Genomic DNA, 6,532 nt, shown 5'->3' on the forward strand with positions numbered 1-6,532 from the left:
TGGTGCAGGATCCTTACGTGGGTTTTCACTGCCGACCTCACTGCCACCGCGGGCACGGTCCATATCCTCACCAGTCAGTACGGTGGTACACTCTTCAAAGTGAGGGAGGGGTCTAATGTGGGTCACTCCACTCCCAGTCTGGGACCACTCCCTGCTTCTGCGAGTCAGCTTCTCCTGCATGAAAACAGTTGGAGAGAATGTGGGCAGGACACATGGCTCGGAGTGGAATGTTTGTGTCATGAGTGGATCCATGGATGGGATGAGGACGTGAGCTCAAGAGGATATGAGCCTGATGGAGATGTGAGGGTGTGTGTGAGAGTTAGTGGTGTGAGATCCCTGTGGATGTGTGATAGGTTTGTGAGCGTGTGAGTTGAGAGTGATGAGGTGGTTGACTTACCCTGACGGAACGGATGAGAACATTCATCCTCTTCCAGCACTGGATGGCTGACCTCCTCTGTGCTCCAGTGGCTCTGACTGCCACTGCCACCAGATTGGTGACTCTGGTGGACCTTCTGCTACCAGAGCTGGGGTAGAGGAGTTTGCAGAGGCCTTCCATTGCATCCAACAGGCACCCCATTGAGGCATCACTAAAGTCGCCAGCTTTGCTTTCAGGGCCATCTCTCGCCTGGAGCAGTCCTGGTCTGAAGACACGAAGTAGGCTGCGCTCTGGTGCGCTTTAAATATGGCGCCCAGAGCGAGAAAGCGCTGAGGTCACAGCGGCGGGGGAATCCAAGCTCACCCACCAGTGACCAGCGTGTTTCCTGTAAATGGATTATTAATGAGGCGGGTTGCACCAGGAAGGGGACAATATAGCGTGAAAATCCACCATTGCGGCCGGTGGGTAAAATGACGTTTTTCATTCTCGCTGCCACACTTTGTACAAATCTGGGATGATTCCGCCTGATGTTTTACAAAACAGGTGGTGGTAGGGCCCTTTAGAAAGGGAAAAACAAAGACTTGCTTTTCTATAGCACCTTTCACAACCTCAGGACCCCAATAGCCATTCAGTGCAACAGCTCTGAAGAAAAGACATACGGACTTGAAACGTTAGCTCTGTTTCTCTCTCCACAAATGCTGCTCGTTTTTCCAGCATTTTCTGTTTTTATTTCAGATTTCCAGCATCTGCAGTATTCTGCTTTTACCAGCAGCACTTTGCTTTGTGAAAGGGTTATGCTCGATGGATCAGGTTGCCTTTCTTCTTGTTCCATGCTTTCCAATGTCTTACCACCAACGAAGGAAACTTCCACAGAAGCTCAGTGCAGGAGCAAAGACAAACCAGAAAAATAAAACACCGTCCATGGTCACTAAAGCACACATTGACAGGGTATATCACCTGGCAGGGGTCTTAACTAAAGGGGTTAGATTGAGATCCCTAGCACCTTAACAAATATAATGGCCAATAATTGCACTAATTTAGATAGAGAAAGAATAAACTTGCATTTCTAATGTACGTTTCGCATTGATAGCTACAAAAAAGAGCAGCCAGAATTTCAGCACTGATAGAGTATTTAAGATGTAAGCTGTGACTAACCGGTATTTAAGGTGTTATCTTGGCTGACCGGTATTTAAGGTGTTGTCTGTGACTGACCAGTATTTAAGGTGTAAGCTGTGACTGACTGACATTTAAGGTGTAAGCTTGGCTGAGCAGTAACACTGTTACTCTAATGGTGTGGGTTCAAGTCTAACTTAAGTACATGTCATCTCCTCTTCACTACTGTTGGAGGTGCTGTCTTTTGGATATGTTAAACCGTTGTCTACCTTCTTAAGTGGATTAAAAAATCCCATGGCAGTTTTCGAAGAATAATCAATAATTAAATCTCAACTGGCATCATTAAACCAGTCAATGTGATTGTCGTTCCATAGTTGTTTGTGGGACCTTGTTGTGCACCAAACTGACTGCTGCATTTACAACAGGGTCAATGCTTCAGAAGTACTTCATAAGCTCTAGGTTATTTTAGGATTATCTGAAATTTGTTTACAAATAAAATGCAAGTCTTTCTGTCTTTGTTTACATAATTGAAAAATAGCTTTATAAAGGTAAGTGATCCTTTCATACTCTTCCATATCTGACCCCTTTCTCTATCGCTGTGTACGCAAAATAACAGAGAAACAAGCTTTCCCTCTATAAACAAGACTTACATCATTTATTTGAGTTGTACATCTATATCTCCATGACACTATACCCCAGGACAATATAACAAGAATGACTGTTGACTAATCAATGTATTCAGTCATACAGGAACTGATTATGACTCAGACTTAGTTAGTCACAGAATAACCTTCAAAGTTCACCTTTCTGATCACTGTTCACTCATTGATGTTTAAGCAGTTTTAGTGATCTGAAAGCTGAGTTCCAATTTGTGCCTTCCACTTTTGATCTTTTCTACCAGACCTACTCATGCTTATTGGGCTTGAATTCTTTGAGGTCTCCCTTGCTAATGGTTCCACAGGCACAGGAGAGCTCTTTGCCAACAGGCCCTTCTCCACATGTGACACCCAGACAATGAGGTCTGTCCACAGACAATGGGGGAAAGATTGGATTAGGCTGGAAAACTGGTGTGAGGATCTTAACACATGCTTAACCCAAGCCCATTTGAAATGAAGCAGATAGCAGGAAGCACTTTGTGCCTACTTTGTACCCTACCCGCTGATTTAAATGATAGTGGTGTGCAACCCAGACTAAGCTCGCTGCTGAGTGGCTGCATGTGAGGCTGCTACCATTTCAAGCTGGCCTGCATTAGCTTACAGCCAGCTTAAAAGAGGAGGTGTCTTCTGGCTGCTGTTGGTGCTGGAGGTAATTATGGAAGACTCGCTGAGCAGAAAGGTGGGCAGAAATTGTGCAACATACCAGAGAGTTTGCCTCAAGGCTCTTCACGGCAGCACTAGCAGCTTTGGGGCAGGACATGAACAGAAGGAGATGGGTCCTCTTCCCTCAGGAAGCCAGGAGGCCCTATTCCCTCAGGAGACCCTGTTCCCTCAGGAGGCCAGGAGGTCCTCTTCCTTCAGGAGGCCAGGAGGTCCTCTTCCTTCAGGAGGCCAGGATGTCCTCTAGACAGACACTACAAAGGCACCGGGAAGCAGACGGTTGTCATACTCAATGCCATAGTCTAAACATAAGAACTTGGATGCAGTGCCACAAGAAGTTCAATGACCTCAGATGAGTGTCCAGTGTCAGTGAATGTATCTGCAAATGCCATACACTAGCCCCACACATGGGGCCATTCACCACACCCTTCACTCACCTACCAACAATCTGTCAAGGAATTTGTGGAAAGCAGCTTGGCCCAAAGAACAGTTGGCTGAAAACTGAAGCAATATCTTCAGATTAACATTGGTGCACTGGAGCTTAGTGCCATTTACAATGTTCTCACTAATACCTAACTCCTAATTAACAGTCATAGCTTCACCTCACCCTCACACACTTAGCACTGCTGCAAGCCTCACACCCGCGTTTCACAGCTTGCAAACACTGCCAGCTATTCAGCTACAACACTCACATCTTGTTAACTACATTGCACGAAATGAGCTGACACAATTCCCTTGGCAGGTCATGGCCACCCATAATCAAAGGCAGCAGTACCTAATTGACAGGAACAGGTGCAGCTGCATGTCCTCACTCCGATGGAGGAGACGGTGCTGGCCATCATTGGTGTGGCCAAAACTGAGGCTGTGGCTGCCGGTGGGTTTGAAGCCATTGGAGATGACGCTATATTTCTGCCTAATCTATCTGATCACATCTCGTTTTCATCTCACAATCCCTTCTGATTTATAAGCTGTAGATAGTGTAATCACTTAATCACTTGCTTTCACCCCTCTTCTCACATGTAATCTACCCTAGTGCCTTTAACCTTTCAGATACCCAGGAACTGTCACTTGGTCAGGCACTGATGTGGGGCCTTGATGTTGTACATCTTATATCTCAGATCTATGCAGAGATGACACAGGTTTCTATGTGTGTAATTGATTTCATTCACAAAGCTTTAAAATGTCCACTCCATGCTTCTAACTCCAGCTCTAGCTTCCAGCTTTTTCTGCAGCTTTGTTTACTTTTCCCTGTACCTCACCCAGGCTTAACCAATCAAGCACAGTGACCATCAATAGTAAATAGACTCACATAAACAAACACAGAACAGTTGAACACTACACTTGAAGAGCAAGAGACTGAAGAAGAAGAAATGTTGTCACTCGATCTCACGTTCACAGCCAACAACTCGGATACTGGCAATTTAGAGGGTTGCATAACGTTGGGATCTGCATGTGGTGCGTCACCACCAAGCATGATGGGCCTGCAGCCAGGGCAGGAACAAAGGGTAACGCAGTTGCCAGCTCTGAGGAGGGCAAGGATGCACAAGAGTTCTGCTGTGGAGGATTCAGATGAGGATTTTAATGGGATGGTCTACAGGAAAAGGCTAATGGGTGCACGAATAGAAATCATTGATGCATTGGCAGGCCTGCCAGAAAGCTTGCTGTCACTGTTAAGGAACAGGGAGGACTGTGACACTAATTCGGCACACGGTTCTGGGCAGAGCTTGGAAGCCACCCTTTTCAGCGTGCAAGCAATGACAAACTCCATGAGAATGCTTCCAGACCCATCGATGATGTAGCATCTGACGGCCGATATCTCAACTTCCATTGCAGAGCAAGCAGGCTCCAGGTTTGAGCGCTGCACTGGAAGCTCAGACTGAAGCCAGGAAGTCTCAGCCTGCTGCCATCATGGCTGTGGATGGCAGTGAGCAACAGGGCTTTCAGGCTCTGGAAACAGAGCAACAATCTGTGCTCCAAAATGTCACTGGGGTTGCTGAAGTACCAAACTGCAGGAGGTGAAGTGGATCCGTGGAGCCCGAACCTGATGTCCTCTCTCCCGCAATGACAACAGTTGTGCTGCCATGCTGCCAATGCTCTTTCTATTGCCTGTCAGCCAGCCAGCCCAAACTGTTGCTTCCCATGCCACGATAGCATAGTCCAAAGCCGAGCATTCTAGACCCAGAGCTCTTTGAGCAAATCCTCCAATGCCATCTGCCGTCTCCTCCAGTGACAGCCTGCCTGTAGCCTCCCACCAGATATGCAGTGGCCTGCAGCCAGACAGGACCCCCACAGATGGAAATGGTGGCGTACTGGTAATGTCACTGGACTAATAATCCAGAGGCCTGGCCTAGTAGAACCATAGAACTATAGAACACTACAGCACAGAAAACAGGCCTTTCGGCCCTTCTAGTCTGTGCTGAAATATTATTCCGCTAGTCCCACTGACCTGCACCTAGTTCATAACCCTCCAGACCTCTCCCATCCATGTATCTATCTAATTTATTCTTAAAACTTAAGAGTGAGCCCACATTTACCATGTCAGATGGTAGCTCGTTCCACACTCTCACCACTCTCTGAGTGAAGAAGTTCCCCCTAATGTTCCCTCTAAACCTTTCCCCTTTCACCCTATAGCCATGTCCTCTCGTGTTTATTTCTCCTAATCTAAGTGGAAAGAGCCTACTCGCATTTACTCTGTCTATACCCCTCATAATTTTGTAAACTTCTATCATATCTCCCATCATCCTTCTACGCTCCAAGGAATAAAGTCCTAACCTGTTTAATTTTTCCCTGTAACTCAACTCCTTAAGACCCGGCAACATCCTAGTAAATCTTCTCTGCACTCTCTCAATCTTACTGATATCCTTCCTGTAGTTAGGCGACCAGAACTGCACACAATACTCCAAAGTTGGCCTCACCAATGTCTTATACAACCTCACCATAACATCCCAACTCCTATACTCAATACTTTGATTTATAAGGCCAGTATGCCAAAAGCTTTCTTTACAACCTTGTCTACCTGTGACGCCACTTTCGGGGAACTATGTATCTGAATTCCCAGATCCCTTTGTTCCTCCGCACTCCTCAGTGCCCTACCATTTACTGTGTATGTCCTACCTTGGTTTGACCTTCCAAAATGTAACACCTCACACTTTTCCGCATTAAATTCCATCTGCCATTTTCTGGCCCATTTTTCCAGTTGGTCCAGATCTCACTGCAAGCTTTGAAAGCCTTCCTCGCTGTCCACAATGCCTCGAATCTCCAATACTCCAGAGGCACAGCAACTGTCTTCAATCTAAATTCAATTCAATAAAAGGAATAATGATCATGAAACAACTGCATAACTGTAAAAACCCATCTGGTTCACTAATGCCCTTAAGGGAATCTGCTGTCTTTACCTGGTCTGTGACTCTAGATCTGCTGCAATGTGGTTGACTCTTAACTGTCCTCTGAAATGGCCAAGCAAGCCACTCAGTTTAAGGGCAATTAGGGATGGGCAACAAATGCTGGCCTTGCCAGTGATGACTACATCCCATGAAAGAATTTAAAAATGGCAAGAAGGAAATGCATGAGGATGATAAGTTGCCTTTTGTATGGAATTAATTTGTGGAATAAAGTTGGTTTGGAATAGTTCATCTGTAGTGACGTTTATTTCAGCCTTGTGGCCAAGAGAACACTGTGACAGTCAGTGACAGACGGGTGCTAAGGTGTGGGACTGTTGTACAACAAG

The sequence above is a fragment of the Carcharodon carcharias genome, chromosome 8 (assembly GCF_017639515.1).
Source record: "Carcharodon carcharias isolate sCarCar2 chromosome 8, sCarCar2.pri, whole genome shotgun sequence".
NCBI lineage: Eukaryota > Metazoa > Chordata > Chondrichthyes > Lamniformes > Lamnidae > Carcharodon > Carcharodon carcharias.